The sequence below is a fragment of the Crocodylus siamensis genome, chromosome 1 (assembly GCF_052110815.1).
Source record: "Crocodylus siamensis isolate JL-2025a chromosome 1, ASM5211081v1, whole genome shotgun sequence".
NCBI classification, from domain to species: domain Eukaryota; kingdom Metazoa; phylum Chordata; order Crocodylia; family Crocodylidae; genus Crocodylus; species Crocodylus siamensis.
This window is the reverse complement of record NC_143395.1, coordinates 340,522,003-340,544,015: the sequence shown is the minus strand read 5'-3', so window position 1 is coordinate 340,544,015 and position 22,013 is coordinate 340,522,003. Positions and strand designations below refer to the sequence as shown.

General features: G+C 48.4%; 1 long non-coding RNA gene across 1 annotated transcript in view; it reads left to right on the top strand.

The window, feature by feature from the left end:
• Positions 1-3,789: 3,789 nt before the first annotated feature.
• Positions 3,790-22,013, top strand: part of LOC149874898 (uncharacterized) — a 44,866-nt gene continuing 26,642 nt past the window's right edge. Inside the window, exon 1 of the long non-coding RNA XR_016438720.1 lies at positions 3,790-3,844. This is a non-coding gene — a long non-coding RNA (uncharacterized LOC149874898). The remainder of the gene's footprint in view (positions 3,845-22,013) is intronic.

Sequence of the window (22,013 nt, the reverse complement as noted above, 5' to 3'; positions counted from 1 at the left end):
CCAGGGTTTTTTTGACAAAATGGTGGGACGTAAGGTGCAAAAAGTTGAGAACTGCTGGTCTATTTGACCCTTTGGATAAGTGCTTGAGCTTACATACAAAAAACTAGAACTCTTGGTTCCAAAATGATACCTTATATTAGACCAACTGGAAAATGGCAAGAAAATTGTACAAGTACTCGTACAAGCTACCAAGTACACCCCTTGAGCTTACATACACATTCCTGAAAGAACAGTATTTTTATTGACAGAGGGTTTCAACTGCAAGAAAGCAACCACTCCACTTGTCTGTTTTGGTAGCTCTTAGTTTCCTGAAAAGTAATATATGTCACATCTTGCTTTCAGTGATTATCCTCTGCATTTTACAGAGGTCTCATTTAATTCAACCACATTTTTATTTGCTAATAAGATGATTCCATAAATTATCTTGTTGAAGTAGCTCTTTTAATTATTTCTTCTTTCAAAAGACTTTTTCAAAATTCCTCATTTCCACTGCTGTGAGGATCTCTTTTATTTTAATTTTTTATGTTGTCAGATTGAATTTAAATATTATTCCTGCTGTGCTCTGATTTTAATACATTATTTAAATATGCTGAGTTAATATTTTCTGAATAATTTTGAGAAAGAAAATCTATTAGGAGTAACTGTGATTCTTGAATAATATTATCTTTGCATATTCATGCTTGTGAGATCCACCAGTTCTAGTGTTGTTGAACTTCAAGAATCATCAAAAAACAATGCTCAGGAAGATTATATAAACACCCTTTCATGTCTCTGAATGTCTGTAGCTGATGTCAAAAGAGGATCTGTCATTCCCAGCCACCCCAGTTGTTTTGCTAGATCCACAGACTTTACTGGGGTAGAAAGCTGAGGAACCCTTAAAGCTACAGATGAGCATCAGACAGAAGACCTGCCAGGACTAGGGGCCCACATGGTCCACAAAAAAAGTCAGCATTACTAGAAGGGATGCAGCTAACATGGGAAGAAAGAAAATTGATATTAAGGCCTTTGGGATCTGCTCGTACTCCCCCTGGCTCCATGACAATTTTTCTTCTCTCCTTTTATGGCAGCTGAGGCATCAGCCTGAAATCCAGTTTTTAAAACATCTTCCTTTTGACATAGCCACCGGTTTATGGGTTGTTTTTTTTAATAAATATTTTGTAAGTTTATCATTTTGTAGTGAATTCTCATAAAATAATTTATTGGCAACATATTTTTGAAGATATCAACAAATGTCTTCAAAGGGAAAAAATAATGATAAGCATTGCTTTAGGCACAGAAAACAAACACCATCATTTTGACAGAAAATGTCTCAAATAAAGAGGTAGTAAAATGTCGCTTGTGCTTTATAGCATCTGTTTCCAATAATCAAAATGCTCCCTTGGGGGTGTGAGTTATCTAAGTGCTAAATTAAGAATGCAAATCATATTTCCAATCCTTTTTTCAAGTTTTTATGTTTGTATTTTAATAAGTTATTGGTATAATCACCCAAGTTACATTTCTTACTGATTCCTTCTTTAGGGGATCTTTCTGATTATGATTGCTCATACGCCAGTTAATGCTTTGAAGAAAAATAATGTTGCTACGATGATTACTAGACTGGGTGTACTAATGCTTATTAATTCATTCCTTCATTTTACTTGCATTGTGGCAAAGAACACAAATTTGAAATGTATTTATGGCTAAAGATAAAGCGGGGAATGAGGAATTCAGCAGATTAATCAGAGGATACAGAGCCTTCCAACTAACTAGCTCAAATCCAGCAGAGAGCAGTCACAAACAAAAGTCACTGCCATCACATCAGTGTAGTTGGTGGTCTTAGTCCTGTTGCTAGTGAATGGTTTTCTACATCACAATTGATTTAGAAACTGTTCTATCCTTTTATGTCTGAGGTGGTCCTTATAGCTCCTGCTTAAGGGACCAGTTCAGCACATGGTGAACCTGAAGGATGTAATTAGTCTGATTGGCTTCAAGCAGTCTAAATGACTACAGTGAGGCTACTCACCTGCTTAAGTGTTTTACTGCCTGCATCCCATGTTAAGGCATTTTTGGCAAGGCAATGTAAGAAAAAATGGGAGCTTCCGTGTGTGTCTTAACTGGAAAATGCATTCTTTACTACTGCCAGTGAGAAGTTTTCACAAACACTAAATTCACCTATACATGTTAAAAGTAAAAAGAAAAATCAGGCTGCAGATATGGATTATCTGATGAAAAAAACCAGAGCATGTTTTCTAACTGCACTGAGAACACCTAAATTGTAACTACCATATCCAGGCACCACAGAAACCAGGAATAAGGAAGCTATATAGCATAAATTTCTTTCCACAACTATCAAAAGCCAACTGAGCTGATAATATACTATTTTATGCAGCTTTGAACACATGGGTAATTTTTGTAAAAATTAGGAGAATAAACATGTTGCTTTAAAAGTATGAGATGTCCTTCTAGACTATAAGTAATATAGAGTGCAAGTGCACCCAAGGAGGGTTTAAATGAATTGCTGGAAGCACAGATAGTTCTTTCAAACACTGAAATTAACCAGGCAAATGAAGAGAGAAAAAGGTGGATGCTCACACTCAGGATAATAGTCTTTACATAATGCTTTGCACACATGGATCTTGGAGCACTTTACAAGAATCTCATCTCATTATTTCCATTTTACAGATGGAGAAACTGCGGCACAAAACATTGAAATGGTTGTCCGAAGCCACCCTCAAGCAGTACCACAGCCAAGAATAGAACCAAGCTCTCCTGAATCACACAGTTCAGTGCATGATTTGGGAAAAACGGTAAAACCATTGCAGATATCTGGTAGTGACTAGGTCTGGTTGGAGATTTTCCTGCATTTGGAAAATGACAATTTATTAAAATCAATACTTTTCCTGATAACGGATCGGTTTCAATGACTCCTTCATTGCAAAAGGTTCAGGATAGAATTTCTCATCAAAACCAAACATTCCCATGCCAGAATAGCCAAAGGAGCTCACCTAGGACATTTTGGAGATCTAGGTTCAGATTCTGTCCTGACATTCTCCTAAATGCCAGGTGAATGTACTAAATACTGGGCTATGAAGATCTGAGAGACCAGATGAGAAGACAGTTTACCAACCAGTTCTTGAAATTCATAGCACATTCAAGTGGCACTTTTAATCTTCTGGTCTCAAAGCTACCCATACAAAAAGGTATTTTGAGTCTAAGAATAGTCATGTGAATTGGAACCACTCAGTTACATAGAGTTAGCCATAGGCTTAAGTCACCTTGCTGAACTGATGCCAGTGTTTCACAAGGATAAGTATGCATGATCATTCCCTGAGCACAATGAGCCAGTAAGAGGCTCAGAAATCAAATCTTTTATCAACTGGCTCCTACCTGCCATTTGTTAAAAATCAGCATTGAAATCCCATTGGCTTGTCATAAAGTAATTTCTATGGGAGTATTCCATTACAGATTATTCTGTCATGAGATATTACAGTGAAAACAGAAAAGGCACTTTGTCTTGTCTTAGCTTTCTGCCCTAAAATGCTGTTCAAATGAAAATCCGTTTGGTTTTCATTAGAATTTTTGCTGAACTATTTGGAAATAATATGAAGAGTCAGCCACCACCCCTACCATTTGAGGCTTGCTGAATGCAACCAGATGGCCAGAAGCTTGCACACTTCCTAGTTTTGCCGTTTAAAAGGGCCCGCCAAACAGGGGAAAAAAAAAAAAAAAAAAAAAAAGCTCAGTTAGGCTCCAGAGCGGTGAGAGATGCACAGGTGAAGCCCATTGCACCCCCGCTCCCCCGAAGCCCCCCAGACACCCCCTCAGCAGCTGCAGAGCCCCCTGCCAACCCCCAGCACAGCCGGAGGTAAGCGGGCTCGTGGTGGGAAGGGGTTAACTCCTCGCTCCCTGGGAGGAGGCCGCTGCCTGGTGCCGGGCTGGGTCCAGCCCCCGCCCAGGCCCCTACTTGGCCCAGCCCCCGAGGAAGCCCCGCGACCGGAGCCGTGCAAACAGGCTGCATAAACAGGCGCTCGAGTTAGCATGGAGTTCGTGCAGGGGAGGGCGCGGGAGGGCATGAGACCCTGCCTGCAACCCCCGCAGAGTAGTCAGCCCCAGCCATAGCCAGCCTACCAGAGGCATGACATGGATGGGGACGCGCCGCACCACGAGGGTCCCCTTGGGCTCTGCGGCCCCCCCATTGGGCACCTCAGAGACGGCCACCCAGACGGAGCCCATGGTTCCGGGCTCCACGCAGACGGAGCCCCTGGCTCTTGGCTGCGGGGGCTGCCTGTCCCTTTTTCAGGCTCTGGGGCCAGGGAGCATGCCCACCTCCCCTTGCGGGGTCTGCTTCTTACTGGGGTCTCTGGCGCGCCAGCTGGCGGAGCTCCAGGCCACAGTCCAGAGACTGCGTGCCATCAGGGACTGCGAGCAGGAGATAGACTCCTATTGCCAGGCCCTTCTCCCCCGGGAGCCACAGGGGAGAGCACCGTCTCCCTCCAGGACTAAGGAGGACTCTGGGACCTCCCGCTCTGCCCAGTCAGGGGCATGGACCAAGGTGGTCAAGGGCCCGAAGGCCCGCCGCACCAAGGCCCCTCCCTTGCCGGAGCTTAGCAACAGGTTCACACCTCTTGCAGCCCCAGCAGAGCCTGCCCAGTTGCCAGCTCCTGCAGGCAACCCAGGCTCTACTGCAGCTACTGCCCCCACTCTCCCCAAGTCAAAGCAAAAGGTGTTTGTTGTGGGAGACTCCATCCTGTGGGGCACTGAGGGGGCAATCTGCCGCCCCGACCCCTTAGCCCACAGGTCCTCCAGCCCACAGACCACTACCCCATGCTCCTTATTCACGTGGGCACCAATGACACGGCTCGGAGCACCCCCAGCCAGGTCATGAGGCGCTACAGGGATTTGGGAGCAGGGCTCAGGGGTCTGGGAGCTCAGGTGGTGTTTTCATTGATCCTCCCAGTCTCGGGCTATGGGCTGAGGAGGGAGAGTAGGATCCACGCAGTGAACCAAAGACTGCGGAGCTGGTGTCATCGGGAAGGCTTTGGCTTCCATGACCACAGCCCACTCTTTGGCGAGAGAGGCAGCGAGCTGCTGGGAAGAGATGGCCTCCACCTCTCTCCCCTGGGGAGGAGGCTCTTCTCAGCCAGGCTGGCTGACCTGCTCCACCGGGCTTTAAACTAAGCCCGCTGGGGGATGGGGGGACTACTGCCACTGCTGGCCCGCTGAGCGGCCCTTGCAAAGCCAGCGGACCAAAGCACTTAAGGGAACCCACCCCTGCCCCAGCCCTGGCACAATCTGTGGCAAGGCAAGAGCCCCCAAGGGCACACTTGCCTGCCTGTGCACTAGCACCAGGAGCCTGGGTAACAAGCAGGACGAGCTCGTCCTCCTGCTCAGTGCAAAGAATTATGATGTCATTGGGATAACGGAGACCTGGTGGGACTCCACCCATGACTGGACCACAGGTATAGAGGGCTATACCCTGTACAGGAGGGATCGTGTTGACAAAAGGGGCGGGGGTGTAGCTCTCTATGTGAAGGAAAGCTACATGTCCCTGCAAGCTGATGTTGGCAACCAGCATGGACAGCTAGAGACCCTCTGGGTAAAAATTTGTGGGGAATATGGCACAGGGGACACAATGGTGGGAGTCTACTACAGACCTCCCACTCAAAGTCCTGAGCTTGACCAGGAGTTCGCCCAGGAACTGGCTGAGGCCGCTTGCTCCAGGACCTTGGTTGTCATGGGTGACTTCAATTACCCGGACATCTCGTGGGAAGATCACTCAGCAAAATCCTAGCGGTCGCAAAGCTTTCTCTCGTGCGTGGATGACCTCTACCCGACTCAAGAAGTCTATGGGCCAATGAGAGGCAAAGCGCTGCTCGACCTGGTACTGGCTACGGGGGACGACCTAATCGGCGACCTAGTGATCGATGGGAAGCTGGGTGACAGTGACCACGAGCTGATCACCTTCACCATCTGCCGTAAAGCTAGCAAGTCAGTCAGCAACACAGAAGTCTTTGACTTCAGAAAAGCCGACTTTGACAAGCTCAGGAGGCTTGTTGGTCAGGCCCTCAGGGACCGTGACCCCAGGGAGATGGGAGTTCAAGAAGAGTGGTTGCTTCTCAAGGAAGCAATCCTCTATGCACAAGCTAAATCTATTCCAACACAGAGGAAAGGCAGCAAGAAGGCACAGCAGCCCTCCTGGCTCTCCAGGGACCTAGCGGACCTCCTGTGGCTAAAAAGGAAAGCCCACAAAGGATGGAGGACGGGATTCACCTCCAAGGAGGATTATTCTGCACTGGTCTGGTCCTTCAGGGAGCAAACCAGGAAATCCAAGGCTGCAGCTGAACTCCAACTAGCTTCAAGCATCAAGGAGGACGACGAAGGTTCCAGCGACGGGGAGTACTGGGACTGCGACCCGACGGCGCCCGGAGTTTGCGGATCGGGAGTCGGCGCTGGGACCTGGGAGGACCCCGACGGGGCACCGTGAGCGCCTGGACCAACGCCGGACACCAGCGGGCCAGAACCGAAAGGGGGGACCCAGAAGGACCCAGGCCGGAAGCGGGGGTGCCCGCCGGCTAGGTTTCTACCCCGGGCAGGGGACCCGGTGAGAAGCATCACCGGGGCACCCCAGGCGAGGGCCGGGGACTTGCCCACGGGAAATCCCAGGAGGCGTAAGGCCGGGGTGTTAAGGGGTGGCGGAGCCCCGCAACGTGACCGTCGGGGACCCCGGGCTACGGAGAATCAGGAGCCGTCCCACTGAACCTTACAACAAGTCGTGGCGGGCGAGAACCAGGGCGGGGACCTGATTATCTTACATCTGCTCCGGACCCAGGGGGATAGCACCACCCTTCCCCCCGGGACGCTGTTCCGAAGGGGGTGCTCCCTCCCCCTCCGCTAGCCCGACGGTCACAAGTGGTGCATTGGCCGGGAAGGCCATTCCCCATCTAGGGGTAATTGCGGGATGCAGACAGCCGAGATGACGGCAACAGACCTGGTGGCCCAGACGCTCCAGGCTGTGACCCAGTTATTGGGGGCACAGCAAAGGATGATGGCTCAACAGGGCCCCCCGATCACCCGGATGCCGAAAATGACGGCGGAAGACGATCCGGAGGCCTTCCTGGAGGCGTTCGAGCGGCAAGCGATCATGCTCGGGCTGGATAAGGCCTACTGGGCGAGCCAGCTAGGGGCGCTAGTGGTGGGTAAGGCCCAAGAGGCCTATAGAGCCTTATCGCGAGAAGAGGCCCGGGACTATGAGGCTGTTAAAGCTGCCATTTTATACCGCCTCGAAATCAACCCGGAACATTATCGGCGGCTGTTTCGGGCCCGGAAGGGACCAGAGGAGAGGCGGCCCCGGGTACTGTTGCAGCGCCTTAGGGATCTGTTTGGTAAGTGGGTCAGCCTGCCCACGTGTACGCTGGCCGCACTGGTGGATAAGATCGTGATGGAGCAATTTATCAATGACCTGGAAGAGCGGACGCAGAGGTGGGTCCGCCAACACTCTCCAGAGTCTTGCGAGGCCGCTGTAAGATTGGCCGAGTCCTTCATGGCGGCCGAGTGGCACTACCCGCGTGAGAGGCGGGGACCGGTACCCAGCAGGGAAACGGAGCGACGTAAACCAGGCCCCAGAACCCCAAATAGGGATGGGGTGTGTTTCCATTGTGGAGAGATGGGGCACTTCGCCCGGGAATGTCCAGGGCGGCACACGGATAGGCGGCGGCCCCAGGGATACCCCCATAGGTTGGGAGAAAACCCCCGAGATCAAACCCAGGGGGAGCCGATGGATTGTAGCTTCGGGACCGGGAAAGGTGAACCTCGGTGGGAGCGTCCCACGGTGAGAGCCCGCGTGGAGGGCCGCCCGCTCTCAGCCGTCCTGGATTCAGGGTGCGCCCAATCGTTGATTAAGGCAGAGCTCCTTCCACCCGGGCAGCGGTGGCAAGGGGAGCCCATAAGGGTGGCGTGTCTCCATGGGGAGACACAGGCCCTCCATAGAGCCCGGGTGCGGGTGCACGTCATGGAATTCCGGGACGAGATATTAGTCGGGGTCGCCCCCAAACTGGCATGTGATATGCTGCTGGGTAGGGATTGGGCCCCTCTTTACGACGTGTTAGAGAGGGTTCGGGACCTAGAGATGGCCCGGCGGGCTCAGGGGGTCCGGGACGAGTGGTTTGGCGAGGCCGAGGGAGAAGAACCCCTCGTGGATTGGCAGGACATCGCGAGTGGACCACAGTTCCGACAAGGACAAGAGGAGGATCTTGAGCTGCACGAGCTGTGGACAAAGGCCCGAGAGGGGCGACGCCAACCGGAGACGGAGCCGGATGGGGGCAGCGAGTTCCAGGTGAGGCACAATCTCTTGTATCACATCCCGCACGGGGAGGGTGGTACCGGGGCGGGGGGACAGCTGGTGGTGCCCAGCCGTTTCCGGCAGGTGGTATGGCAACTGGCCCATGCGAACCCCATGGGGGGACACTTGGGCAGGGACCGGACCCTTGGGAAGATATCCCGATGGTTCTTTTGGCCCCGGATGAGGGAAGACGTGGCCCGGCGGTGCGCCGCATGCCCGGTGTGCCAGAGGGCTAGGGAGGACCGGCCCCTACGGGCCCCTTTAAGACCCTTGCCCGTTGTGGACGTGCCTTTCTCGCGCGTTGCTATGGATGTGGTGGGCCCGTTGCCCCGCAGCAGCAGTGGCCACCGGTTCATCTTGGTGTTTGTGGACTACGCCACTCGATACCCAGACGCCGTCCCGCTGCGGTCGGTAACGGCGCCGCGAATTGCGGAGGAGTTAGTACGCTGGATCTCCCGAGTAGGGGTGCCCCGCGAGATCCTTACGGACCAAGGGCGGAACTTCATGTCGGGCGTCTTACGAGGGGTATGCCAAACCCTGCGAATCAAACAGCTCCGAACTTCAGTGTACCACCCACAGACCAACGGGTTGGTAGAACGATTCAATGGTACCCTGAAAAGGGTGCTCCGGCGATGCGTTCAGGGCGACCCACAGTGTTGGGACCTGATGCTGCCGCTGGCATTATTTGTGCTGCGAGATGCCCCATCCGAATCCCTGGGTTATTCCCCTTTCGAATTAGTGCTGGGCCATCGCCCACGAGGCCTACTACAGATTCTTAGGGAGGAGTGGGAACAGGGACCCGCAGCTATCGGCAGCCCGTCCAGGTATCAAAGAGAGTTCCAGCAACGAGTCCGAAGGACTCGCGAGTTGGCGGCAGACAACCTACGGTACGCTCAGCAACGGCAGAAGGAGAGGTACGACTCGCGCTCCAAGGTACGGGAATTCCAGCCAGGGCAAAAGGTGTTAGTGTTACTACCCACTTCAACCAGTAAACTGTTAACCCAGTGGCAGGGACCGTTTGAGATCACGCGACGGGCGGGGCCTGTCGATTATGAGGTATATCGCCCGGGGCATCGGAACACCCGGCAAATCTATCATGTCAACCTCCTGCGGGAGTGGCACCAGCCGGAGGGCTGGGCCGCCTTTGGAGAGAGGGAGCAACAAAACGTAAGGAGCCCGGAAGCAGCGGGAGGAGGAAAGGCCCCGGCGACCCTGGAGGAGATTAAAATAGGAATGGAGCTATCAGGGCCCCAGAAAGAGGAGGTAAGGACCCTCATAAGGGAATTCCAAGGGACCTTCTCTGAAGAACCAGGGTGGGCTAGAGCAGCGTATCATTCCATCCCAACCCCACCCGGCGTCGTGGTACGGGATCGTTGGCGGCCTATACCACATCACCTGACCAAGGAAGTACGCGAGGAAGTAAAGAAGATGCGGGCACTGGGGGTGATTAGGCCATCAAGGAGCCCGTGGCGGAGCGCCCTGGTTCCTGTACGCAAACCCGACGGGAGTCTGCGGCTATGCGTCGACTTCCGGCGAGTAAACGAGGTGGCAACCTTCGACGCTTTCCCGATGCCTAGCGTAACAGAACTGATAGAACGCATCGGCGCCGCCAAATTCATAACCACCCTGGACCTCGCGAAGGGGTATTGGCAAATACCAGTGCGATCGGAGGACTGCCAAAAGACGGCCTTCGGAACCCCCTGGGGCCTATACGAGTTCGTCAGAATGCCGTTCGGCCTCCATGGGGCCGCCGCTACGTTCCAACGCCTCATGAATCGGCTGCTGGCACCGCATGCAAAGTACGCTGCGGCTTACCTTGACGATATCGTTATATTCACGCGCTCCTGGGGCCGACACGTGTGGGCCCTCAGGGAGATACTCCAGGAGCTACGACAAGCCGGCCTAACGGCGAACCCCCGCAAATGCGCGGTGGCACAAAGATACACGAAATACCTAGGGTTTCGAGTGGGCCAGGGGACTATACGGCCGTTAGAAGACAAGGTGCAGGCCATTCGGGCCTTCCAACCCCCGCAAACGCTTAAGCAACTCCGTTCCTTCTTGGGACTGGTAAATTACTATCGGAGATTTGTGCCCCGATTCTCCGAAGTAGCGGCCCCATTGTTCGAAGCTTTGAAAAGCAAACCCGGGAAAGGACTCGAATGGACCGGACCAAGGCTACAGAGTTTTCAGGCCTTAAAGAAGGCCTTATGCGAGGAAGTGGTGATACGTACCCCTAACTTTATGAACCCTTTTACTTTGCAGACCGACGCCTCCGAGGTTGCTATAGGAGCCGTCTTGACACAACAGGACGCTGGGGTGGATCGACCGGTGGCCTATGCCAGCCGGAAACTGCTCCCGGCCGAGACCAGGTACTCGACAATAGAGCGAGAGTGTCTGGCAATCCGGTGGGCGGTGGAACACTTCAGGTATTATTTATTGGGGCGAAAGTTTACATTGATCACCGACCATGCTCCCCTTAGATGGCTTAGCTCTACTAAGACCGATAACACGCGGATTATGCGATGGGCACTAGCCCTCCAACCCTTTAAATTCCAAATTAAGTACCGCCCGGGAAAGGATAATATAACAGCCGACTTCCTCTCCAGACGCCCCGAACCGACGACCTCCAGTGGGGGACCTGGAACGCGAGACGAACATCCACAGAGAATCAAACCCGAGGCGGAGAGATCCCTCAAACCGCCACAAGGCAACTGGCGGGGGGGGTTATGTCCCAGGGGGACGGGGCGGGGCTCGCCCGCGGAGGCGGCGGAGCCCGAGCGGGACATCCGCCGCTTGTTTACGCCGGAAGCCGGCGCCCGTGCCGGTGGCCGGGAGCCGGCAATAAAATCAGCCGGCCGGGACGCACCCAGGGGGAGGAGCCCGAAGGGGGGATTCCCTGCCGCGGAGACAGGGAGCCCAGAAGAGGAGACGGCAAGGGGACCTGCACCCGGCGGGAGCGCGGACGCCGACGGGGAGGGGCTACTTACCCCATTGGGGGGTAGGGCAGCGGCGGCAGCCGGACCCCGAACCCAGAGCGGGGAGTGGCGGACCGGCCCGGACGACGAAGGTTCCAGCGACGGGGAGTACTGGGACTGCGACCCGACGGCGCCCGGAGTTTGCGGATCGGGAGTCGGCGCTGGGACCTGGGAGGACCCCGACGGGGCACCGTGAGCGCCTGGACCAACGCCGGACACCAGCGGGCCAGAACCGAAAGGGGGGACCCAGAAGGACCCAGGCCGGAAGCGGGGGTGCCCGCCGGCTAGGTTTCTACCCCGGGCAGGGGACCCGGTGAGAAGCATCACCGGGGCACCCCAGGCGAGGGCCGGGGACTTGCCCACGGGAAATCCCAGGAGGCGTAAGGCCGGGGTGTTAAGGGGTGGCGGAGCCCCGCAACGTGACCGTCGGGGACCCCGGGCTACGGAGAATCAGGAGCCGTCCCACTGAACCTTACAACAAGTCGTGGCGGGCGAGAACCAGGGCGGGGACCTGATTATCTTACATCTGCTCCGGACCCAGGGGGATAGCACCACCCTTCCCCCCGGGACGCTGTTCCGAAGGGGGTGCTCCCTCCCCCTCCGCTAGCCCGACGGTCACAAAGGACAACAAAAAGTCCTTTTTCAGATATGTTGGGAGCCGGAGGAAAAGCAAGGGCAATGTTGGACCCCTGCTAAACCAGATGGGGCAACTGACAACTGATGCCCAGGAAAAAGCCAACCTATTAAATAGGTACTTTGCGTCAGTCTTTCATCAGTCCTATGGGACACCCATGCCTGCTATGGGACAGGGAGATCCAGGTGATGGGGATCCCCTACCCTCCATAAATGCTGACCTTGTGAAGGAACACCTTGAGAAGCTGGATACCTTCAAGTCAGCCGGCCCTGACAATCTGCACCCCAGGGTACTCAAGGAGCTGGTGAGCGTCATAGCCCAGCCCCTGGCACGGATCTTTGAAAACTCCTGGCGCTCTGGTGTAGTGCCTGAAGACTGAAAGAAGGCCAATGTGGTACCAATCTTCAAGAAGGGGAGGAGAGTGGATCCAGCTAACTACAGGCCCATTAGCCTGACTTCTGTCCTGGGGAAGATCTTAGAAAAGTTTATTAAGGAGGCCATCCTTAATGGACTGGCCCAGGCTAACATTCTAAGGGTTTGTTGCGGGTAGGTCTTGTTTGACCAATCTCATTTCCTTCTATGACCAGGTGACCTATCACCTGGACAAGGGAGAAGAGATTGATGTCATATATCTTGACTTCAAAAAAGCTTTTGATCTGGTATCCCATGATCACCTCCTGGCCAAACTGCCCAGTTGTGGCCTTGGCTCTACCACGATCCGCTGGCTGGGAAACTGGCTCCGTGGTCGGACCTAGAGGGTTGTAATTGATGGCAGTCACTCATCGTGGTGCTCTGTGACCAGTGGGGTCCCTTAAGGCTCTGTCCTGGGACCCATACTGTTCAACATCTTCGTTAATGATGTGGACATTGGAGTCAGAAGTGGACTGGCCAAGTTCGCCGATGACACCAAACTTTGGGGCAAAGCATCCATGCCAGAAGATAGGCGGGTGATCCAGGCTGACCTGGACAAGCTCAGCAAATGGGCAGACGAGAACCTGATGGTGTTTAACACCGATAAATGCAAGGTTCTCCACCTTGGGAGGAAAAACCTGCAGCTTCTTTATAGGCTCGGCAGTGCTACGTTGGATAGCACTACAGAAGAAAGAGACTTGGGGGTCATCATTGACCACAAGATGAACATCAGCCTGCAATGCGATGCTGAGGCTAGTAAAGCAACCAAAATGCTGGCTTGCATCCATAGATGCTTCTCGAGCAAATCCCGGGACGTCATTCTCCCCTTGTACTCAGCCTTGGTGAGGCCGCAGCTGGAGTACTGCATCCAGTTTTGGGCTCCACAATTCAAAAAGGATGTGGAGAAGCTTGAGAGAGTCCAGAGGAGAGCCACATGCATGATCAGAGGTCAGGAAAACAGACCTTATGATGGCAGGCTGAGAGCCCTGGGACTCTTTAGCCTGGAAAAGCGCAGGCTCAGGGGTGATCTGATGGCCACCTATAAGTTTATCAAGGGTGACCACCAGGATCTGGGGGAACGTTTTTTCACCAGAGCACCCCAAGGGATGACGAGGTCGAACGGTCACAAACTCCTGCAAGACCATTTCAGGCTGGACATAAGGAAGAATTTCTTTACTGTCCGAGCCCCCAAGGTCTGGAACAGTCTGCCAGCAGAGGTAGTTCAAGCACCTACATTGAACACCTTCAAGAGTAAATTGGATGCTTATCTTGCTGGGATTCTATGACCCCAGCTGACTTCCTGCCCTTTGGGAAGGGGGCTGGACTCGATGATCTCCTGAGGTCCCTTCCAGCCCTAATGTCTATGAAATCTATGAAATCCACAGCTGTAAACATTTCCAGAGTGGTTATATTATTGATCAGTTACCATGCTATCTCAGTAATTATTACATTCAGAAGGGAAGCAGTAATCTCTAACCAAAAACAAATCTACAAAGAGGGCTAATGCACAGTTGGTATCAGTTGTCATCACTTCATTAACTTCAAAAGAGATGACATATTTTATGGTGGCAAAGTATCTGCCCCAAGTAAAAGTTCCCTTTAGTTTATCTTTTACTGAATAATTTTATGTAGCACATTGTTCAATAAGAAGCTGAAATGTGGGGTTTTGTAAGCAAATTATTAAAAACTAGCTGTATTTTTTACATGATGCTTGGTCCCTCTGCAGAGAGAATCTTTGCAGACTCAAAGGAGGGTGATTATTAATGTATAGCAGCTGTCTGTTGCTTTGGACTTGACAAACATTAATCTTCATAAACCTGTGAGCTAAGTTAGAAATGAGAAAAACTGGGGCAGGGATGTTAAATGACTCATTCCAGACCATGCAGCATATCAGCGATAGAAATAGCATTAGAATCAGGGAATTCCTGGCTCCAAGCCCTCAGAGTTCAATACTTACATGCTGATATCTCATTTTTCTGTAATGTATTTATTTCACTTCTTTTGCTTTTAATCACAGAGTTCTTACCAAAAAAAACCTTATTAGTGTCTCCATTCAAAGTGGTGTCATCTCTCTTGAATTTTTTCAGTCAGTATTTGTTCCGCCTAAAATAGACTTAACTAGTTTAAATATATCTTTCTAAATGTATGATTATAGTACTTTTATAATTGGAGGGTTTACTCTATGTAGTATTTGAAATATTTCTGTGCCCAGCATGTGTAATGAGGCATCTGGAAGAAACTTGGCTGCTATAGGAATAAACATGTTTTTAAACTATGTTGAAAAACGGAAGTAAAAGTACAGTGACAATAAAGATATCTGTACTGGACAAAGGGTTAGCAAACACAACCTTAGTCTCCCCCTGAAAATGGGACACTGGGTGGAAATGTTTTATCCACCTTTGCTGCAGCTGAAGATTCACAGTAGTGTTGCTTCTTACCCATTTGTAACACAAGGAATTACTTAAGTAGTTGAACATTTAAATACTTTGTTTAATAAAAAAATTGAAGACTTAACTGTGAAGCTGAGACTCTAAAAGTAGTAATTTCTCATCTTAACATGAGAAGATCCATTTCTATTAATGTAAAGAAACCCTATCATTTAAATGTCCATTTAAATATTTTTACCAAAGGGAAAAAAGGGTATGAAATATGACTGTAAAGCATTAATCTAGAATTTGCTGTATTTGCATTTTAGTAGTGTTCAGTTCCATTGGGGTTTCTCACTCTATTATCTATAGTTATACTTCATGGAGTAATTCAGACATTTAGGGAGGTTAAATCACATTGACAATGGCCACCCAATCTAACTTAGTCTGCCCAGGTGTGGATCTTACACTTGAGGTTCAGACAGAAATTACATTTGTTACGTGATCAGCTCCTTGAAAATGTTCTATGGCTGTGTCCTAGCAGAAGAGCATGGCTGCAGAGCACTCTGATTGCACAACAAATTAACTCATATTCTGTGAGGGTTCAAATGAAGGCACTCCAAAGCAGAGCACCTTCATTCATTTGTGTTTCCTCAAGCAGCTGGGCTGCTGTAGTTCAGCCCTGCCTCTAGTGCTGTCTCAGAATGGAAGTGGGGAAGAAGGGAGGGGAGGGAGCTTGGGCTACTGTTTGCCCCTCTTGCACTGGACCAGGAGCAGGTGGATTAGGGCCCTCTAAGCCCCCTCCAAACCACCCACCCCCACTCCAGCACAGGCTGAGAAAACAGCCTGAGCTCCCTTCTTCCATTTCCTTTCCCCACCCCATTCCATCCTGAGACAGCACCAGAGCTGGGAGAGTTGGGGTGTCGGTCAGCTAGGGCACAGACATGCAGCCTCTGTCACTGGATTGGCTGCAAATTGGAGCTCGATTCCACCACCCTTCTGATGCAACAGCTAATATCTTGTGGGTCAGGAAGATTGGTCTAACTCATGGTGCTTTCTGTGAAGCACTGTGAGTTGGACTGGGGAGCTGCACTTCTATCTGCACCTTTAGAACTCTAATTAGGTCGATTTAAGTGCAGGAAAATTAGATCAGCTTAAAAGTGGCTGACCCAATCTAAGTTTAACTGTACCTGAGAGGTAGTCTAAGTTAGATTGGGTCCTTTCAATATGAGTGAACTTCTGTACAGTTTCCAGTGCAGCCCTGGGGCTGGGAAAGCCCAGGTGCTGGCCCGAACTTTGCAGCTACAATTTTCCTACCCTCTGCTAGCACCAGTGCACTGCCTGGGAGCTGGGGCCACTGGGGCTGAGTGCTGCTGGGCTCCAGCTGACTGCTGGAACCACCCCAGCTGCCAGACAGTGCGCGGCACCTTGCTGAGCCGTGGGCAGCTGCTGCACGGGTGCCAGCCAGGGGGAGTGATCTGCTCCATGTTGCAGGGGTGGGCTCTGCCACAAGCCCTCGGAGGCCCCAGTCACTGCTGCCAGAGCCTGTGAGTATGGTGCATTTGTTTTTTAAAGTGCCAGGAGACAGGGTCAGGTGCGGGATGAGGCTGGGCAGGGTAGCCATGGGGGCTTCTGCCATAGCTCCTCTGACTATGACTGCCTCTGCCTCAGTGGGGAAAGCCACAGGGGCTATTTCCTGCTGCCACTTGCCCAGATGGTGTGGAGAGGGGGACATGATGCAGGTGTGGCTCACTCCGGGTGGCAGCAGGGCAGAGCCCCCGCTCTCAGCACTGCTGCACCCACATCAGCCCTGGGAGCAGAGCCTCTGCCTTGCTGCCACTTGCCAGCTGGTGTGGAGGGGTGTGGGATGCAGGCACAGAAGTGCTGGGAGCAGGGGTTCTGCCCAGCTGCCACTTGCCCCCTTTGGCCTGGAGTGAGCTGCAGAAAAGGACCTGGAGATTACAGTGGACAATAAGTTGGATATGAGTCAGCAGTGTGCTCTTGTTGCCAAGAAAGCTAACAGCCTACTGGGCTGCATTAGTAAGAATATTGCCAGCAGACTGAGGGAAGCAATTTTTCTGCTCTATTCTGCACTGGTGAAGTCACATCTGGAGTAGTGTGTCCAGTTTTGGGCCCCCACTATAGAAGGGATGTGGACAAGTTGGAGAGAGTCCATCAGAGAACAACAAAATTGGTTAGGGGGCTGGGGCACATGACTTATAAGGAAAGGCTAAGGGAAATGTGTTTATGTAGTCTACAGTAGAGAAGACTGGGAAGGAGATGGAGGGCATTTGATAGCAGCCTTGAACTACCGAAGAATTGTTCCAAAGAGGATGGATCTAGACTGTTCTCAGTTGTGACAGGTGACAGAATAAGCAGCAATGGTCTCAAATTGCAACAAGGAAAATTTAGATTGGATATTAGGAAAAAATTTCTCCCTAGGATGGTGGTGAAGCACTGGAATAGGTTAGCCCTACAGGTTCTCCCTAGAGAGGTGGTGGAATCTCCATCCTTGGAGGTTTTTAAGTCCTGGCTAGACAAAGCCCTGCCTGGAATAATCTAGTTGGGGGTGGTCCTGCTTTGAGCAGGGGGTTGGACTAGATGACCTCGTGAGGTCCCTTCCAACCCTAATTTTCTATGATTCTATGATTTCTATGACTTCACTGGTCATTTTAATCTACCAGATTCCTGCTAATTTCTCTTCATTTAATCCTGGTACCTTTTCTTCTGCAAAGTTACTATCTGTTAGATATTCCCGGCAATATCTCTCTTCTACTTCACATCCCTGTTGACTGATTTTAGTTTTAGCTAAAACTTGGCTGTAATAATGTTAACTCAAGTGAATATTATATCTCAGGTGTGGAAATGACTGACAGAAAAATGTTGGCTACACTGCCAAGATGCTTAAGAAGAGTAGATATTGTTTTACAAATCCAAAGAAGAGGTGTACATTTAACTATAATGACTACAGGACTAATAAAACAGCATCTTTGAACTTTTTTCGCCTAGCTTGCTGTGCTTTTTAAGTTGAATATATAAGACAGAAAATTAGTACATGTTCCAATAAAATTATATTTGCTTGTGTTTGCTATTAAACTGAATAATATAGCACTGACCCCCTAGCATATTTATAAATCTTCTAGCTTTTCTTTAACTGGAGAAAAATGTTTTGTGTTTATATGCGATGAGACATCACATCACCTCCACCCACACCCCCTTTTCAAAATCTTAGATCTGCCCATCTACACACATACCCATAGATATGCACACATTTCTACTAATGTTTCAACAGCCTCATTTCTTTCCAACCTTTCCTCACACAAGATTTATTTCTGGGGGTTATTCTGGTACAGTATTTTGTGCATAACTTCAAGCAAGGCTGGTTTCTGTTAACCTTTCCTTTGTCTCTGCAGACAATATTATCCCCTTGCTACATGCTATTTTCCTTCGCCAGCAACTTTTTATATTATGATGTGGGGGAGCTTTTAGAGTGAAATCTCATACGGAGAAAGCCTGAATTCACTTCACATCCTGAAACAACAATCAAACAAAGCCATGGCATAGACTAGAAATGTTTGGCCCGTGCATTCAGTGTTTTCTCTAGTACTCCACTGAGAACAGCCCTATTTAAAGCATAGCTTTCCACACAGCTACTCTGTACCCATCCATTCAGATGTACAACTTAGTAAAACAGGAAGCTAGACTAATCTCCAGACATTGCATTTTTATCTACAGTACTTCCACATGTTTGTACTTCTTCCAGTAACCAAAGCATAGCTCTATATGATGGATGGAGCAAATCTATGGGGGACAGACTTTGCAAAAAAAGGCAAAGTGTAGCAGATCCTTCACAGATGCTTCTCAATCATTAGTCAGTCTTCCCTTTTTTTCTTCCTTTAGTAAAATAATTTAAATTAAACAGATTAATTATATGTATCAAAGTGTTGCCATGTGAACTCTGAACACTTTGTTCAAGAGCTAGGAGGGAAGCCAACTGCTTAGTTCCTTAAAGAATAACAGATGTGTCCTTCCAAGTCTCATTCTAATGGAATTTAGGCTGTGGGGAGGAGTTTAAAAATTACTGTCAGTTGTCTACATTCTCTGCCTCAGTTCTGCTTGTGGTTTTGCCTATTTTAGTGCTTCTTTTATTTCCACATCTTTCAGTACCACTACATGAATTGTCTAGCTAAGCTGAAGTAATTTAGCATTTACTACTTACTTTCACTATCAAGTCAAACAAAATCAATTCAAAGAAAAATGAAATCGGTGGACTATACATTCTATCACCTCTGTTCCATAAGCATTTTATATTAAAACCTGTATTGTCAAGTCAATTGCTATCTTTAAAAGGTCATATATATATATGTATATATATATACACACACACACACACACACACGCACATGCACACGCACATGCACACGCACATGCACACGCACATGGATATAGATATATAGCACACATACACACACCGTGGTTATTTGCAGCATTCATTTTCTTATTGCTTATATCCTGGTTTTTCAATTTCAAACATTCACCACAAACTGGAAAAAAAAATCAGTGGACAAAATCAGTTTTATCTACAAGCAGTTAGCACAAAAAATCAAAACACAGGTAAAATGAAATGAAGTGAGAGATGTCCTTGCAGTAGAGTACATAATGCAGTAGGTTATAAAATTGTTGGGATCTGAGTGAAGACCTGAAAAAGATATTAGGGAAGGTTACAACACAAGCTTATTTTCATTTAGTAACTGCACAAGCAAAAGATTTGTTTTATTTTATTATAGAGACAAAGCTTTCCCTTTAATTCAAATAATTTTTCTTCTTTATGAGGTGCAGACAAAAACAAATCCTGGCTATTAAAATCTTGTATTTTACTTGGCTCTTTTGTGTGTCTGTGGCTAAAGACTGTTGAGAGAATCATAGAAGAAACTCCTTTAAGAAAAAGTAACCTACTTTACTCTTTATTTTGTGTGCTAGTTGACCCTTCCACTAATTTATTACCACAGGTAATACTGGTAGAACAGACTGTCTTTAAGGCTACTAACACTTCCCACTATATGACCCTGTTTTCAGTTATTTAATCAAACATTAGCCAATAGGGGCTATCTTGTTTTCTTGGTGTCTCAGCAAAAGTGGTTCAACCATTTCCAAAATGTGGTTAGGAGAAATGTATTGTTTTGTGTGTAAAAGAAAATGTATTGTTTTGAGGAAAAACAGCATGGGATCAGTAAAGACTATACCATAATATCATCATAATCTATCATCATACGCACAAGACTGATGAATAAAGTTTGTATGTACAATCCAGTTCTGGCATTTCCTAACATTTGAGTGCTTGACTTTGCAACATTAACATTATTTGAATACAGATTTTTGCATATGATTTCTTATTTAGATTGCAAAATGTGCTAGTTTCTCTCAATTTCCCCTGGGATCTGAAAAGGGATGTACCACTAAAGCACCCATGTATAAGTTTAAGAAGAGATATGGGTGTGCTCTGATGGAAATGCTGACTTAGAGAATGATTTGACTCTATCCCAACTAGGCAGTTGATCCATTAAAATATATTATCCTATGAAATCCATTCTGCTTAAGTAATAGGAATGGCAAAAATTAAAAATCAAGAGGAGTGGAGAATGACTTGGGGAATCACGTCACTTCCCTCAAAGTCTGGAATTTCTTTATAGAAGTCTACATAACAAACTTATCCACAGGTATGAAAAATATACTAATCACTTTGTAACACGCAGGTTGATAGCTAGATATCAAATAGAACCCAGGGCATTATCATGTGTTTTATAGGCCTTAATGTTTGTATGAAAAATGTAAAGGAGCAAATAAAGCCACATTGTCTTGTGGACTCAACTCATCAACAAGCAGTACAGACAAAAGAAACAGCAGAAATAGCAGATATCTGCTGATTGTCTGGGAAACAGTCTGACAGTGATTGAAGGTATGTTAGCTCTAGTTCTATTGCTAAGTTAATTTTAAAGAGCTCTGCCAAGTGAACATTGTTAGAGATAAACGCATTTGTGTCAAAGGTTGACAAAGGTCCACATCATTTAAGTTGACAAACTGGAAAGAAACTTCAGCAACATCCTCCTCCCGCTGTTAAACCTTGAACCTTGTTAAAAATGGAAGGAAACTTTCCAACTGGAAAGCAGAACTGAGTGTTTACCAAAGTCTTAGATAAATGGTACTTGATCCATACAGGACATGTTGACTGAGCAGTAGTTGAAAATATACTGCACAGTAGCATGCCGCAACACGGAGAATGCTAATAAACTACTGTGTAGTATTATTAAGCTACTGCACAATAGTGTCACTTAAAAGACATTCACCAGCACTACTGTGCAGTAACTCTGGTTACTTTACATTTATTCAGTACTTGTATTAGCAAGTACTAAATAAATGTATTGTATCAGCAGTACAATCTAAATGCATTTAAATTTATGTGCAGGACTGGAAAGATATTCAATTCTGCAAAGGCCTTTAAAATTAACATAGCAACAGAACTAGCGCTAACATACCTTCAATCACTGTCAGGCCATTTCCTAGACAATCAAGAGATACTTGCTATTTCTCTTGGACTTTTTCTCTGTAATGCTTGGTGGTGAACTGAGTCCACAAGACAATGTGGCTCTATTTGCTCATTTACATTTTGAATTCAAACTTTAAGGTCTATAAAACACATGATAATGACATGGGTCCTATTTAATAGCTAGCTATAAACCTGCATGTTACAAAGTGATTAATATATTCTGCATACTTTTACATAAATTTGTTTTATAGACTTCTGTAAAGAAATTCCAGACTTTGAGGGAAGTGATGTGAATCCCCCAAGTCATCTTCCACTCCTGATTTTCAATTTTTGCCATTCCTATTACTGTTACTTAAGTATTAGATAGTACTAAATAAATGTGCAGTTATACCTGTGCAGTAGCATCTTGTGTAGACGGGACCACAGCGAAGGAGATGAGTGCTTGCCCTTAAGGGAGCAGATTTCATTTTGTCTCTTTTGTAAGGCTATCCAGTGCTGCATTCACCATCAGACTCATTTTGCACCTATCATCAGGGATCCTGGTTTTCTCTGATAAAAAAAACCCCTGAATTTTTGGTTTAAAAAAAGTAACTCCAAAATGCACATTTTTCCATGATTAAAATGAAACACCACTAATTAGTGGAGAAAACCAGGATCCCTGGTTATCATGATAAAGTCAGCCTATGTATGTCATCAGTTACCACTAATGTCCCATCTATTTTATTTTAACTTTTGTGCAGAATAAATGACTGCCCAAGATCAGATT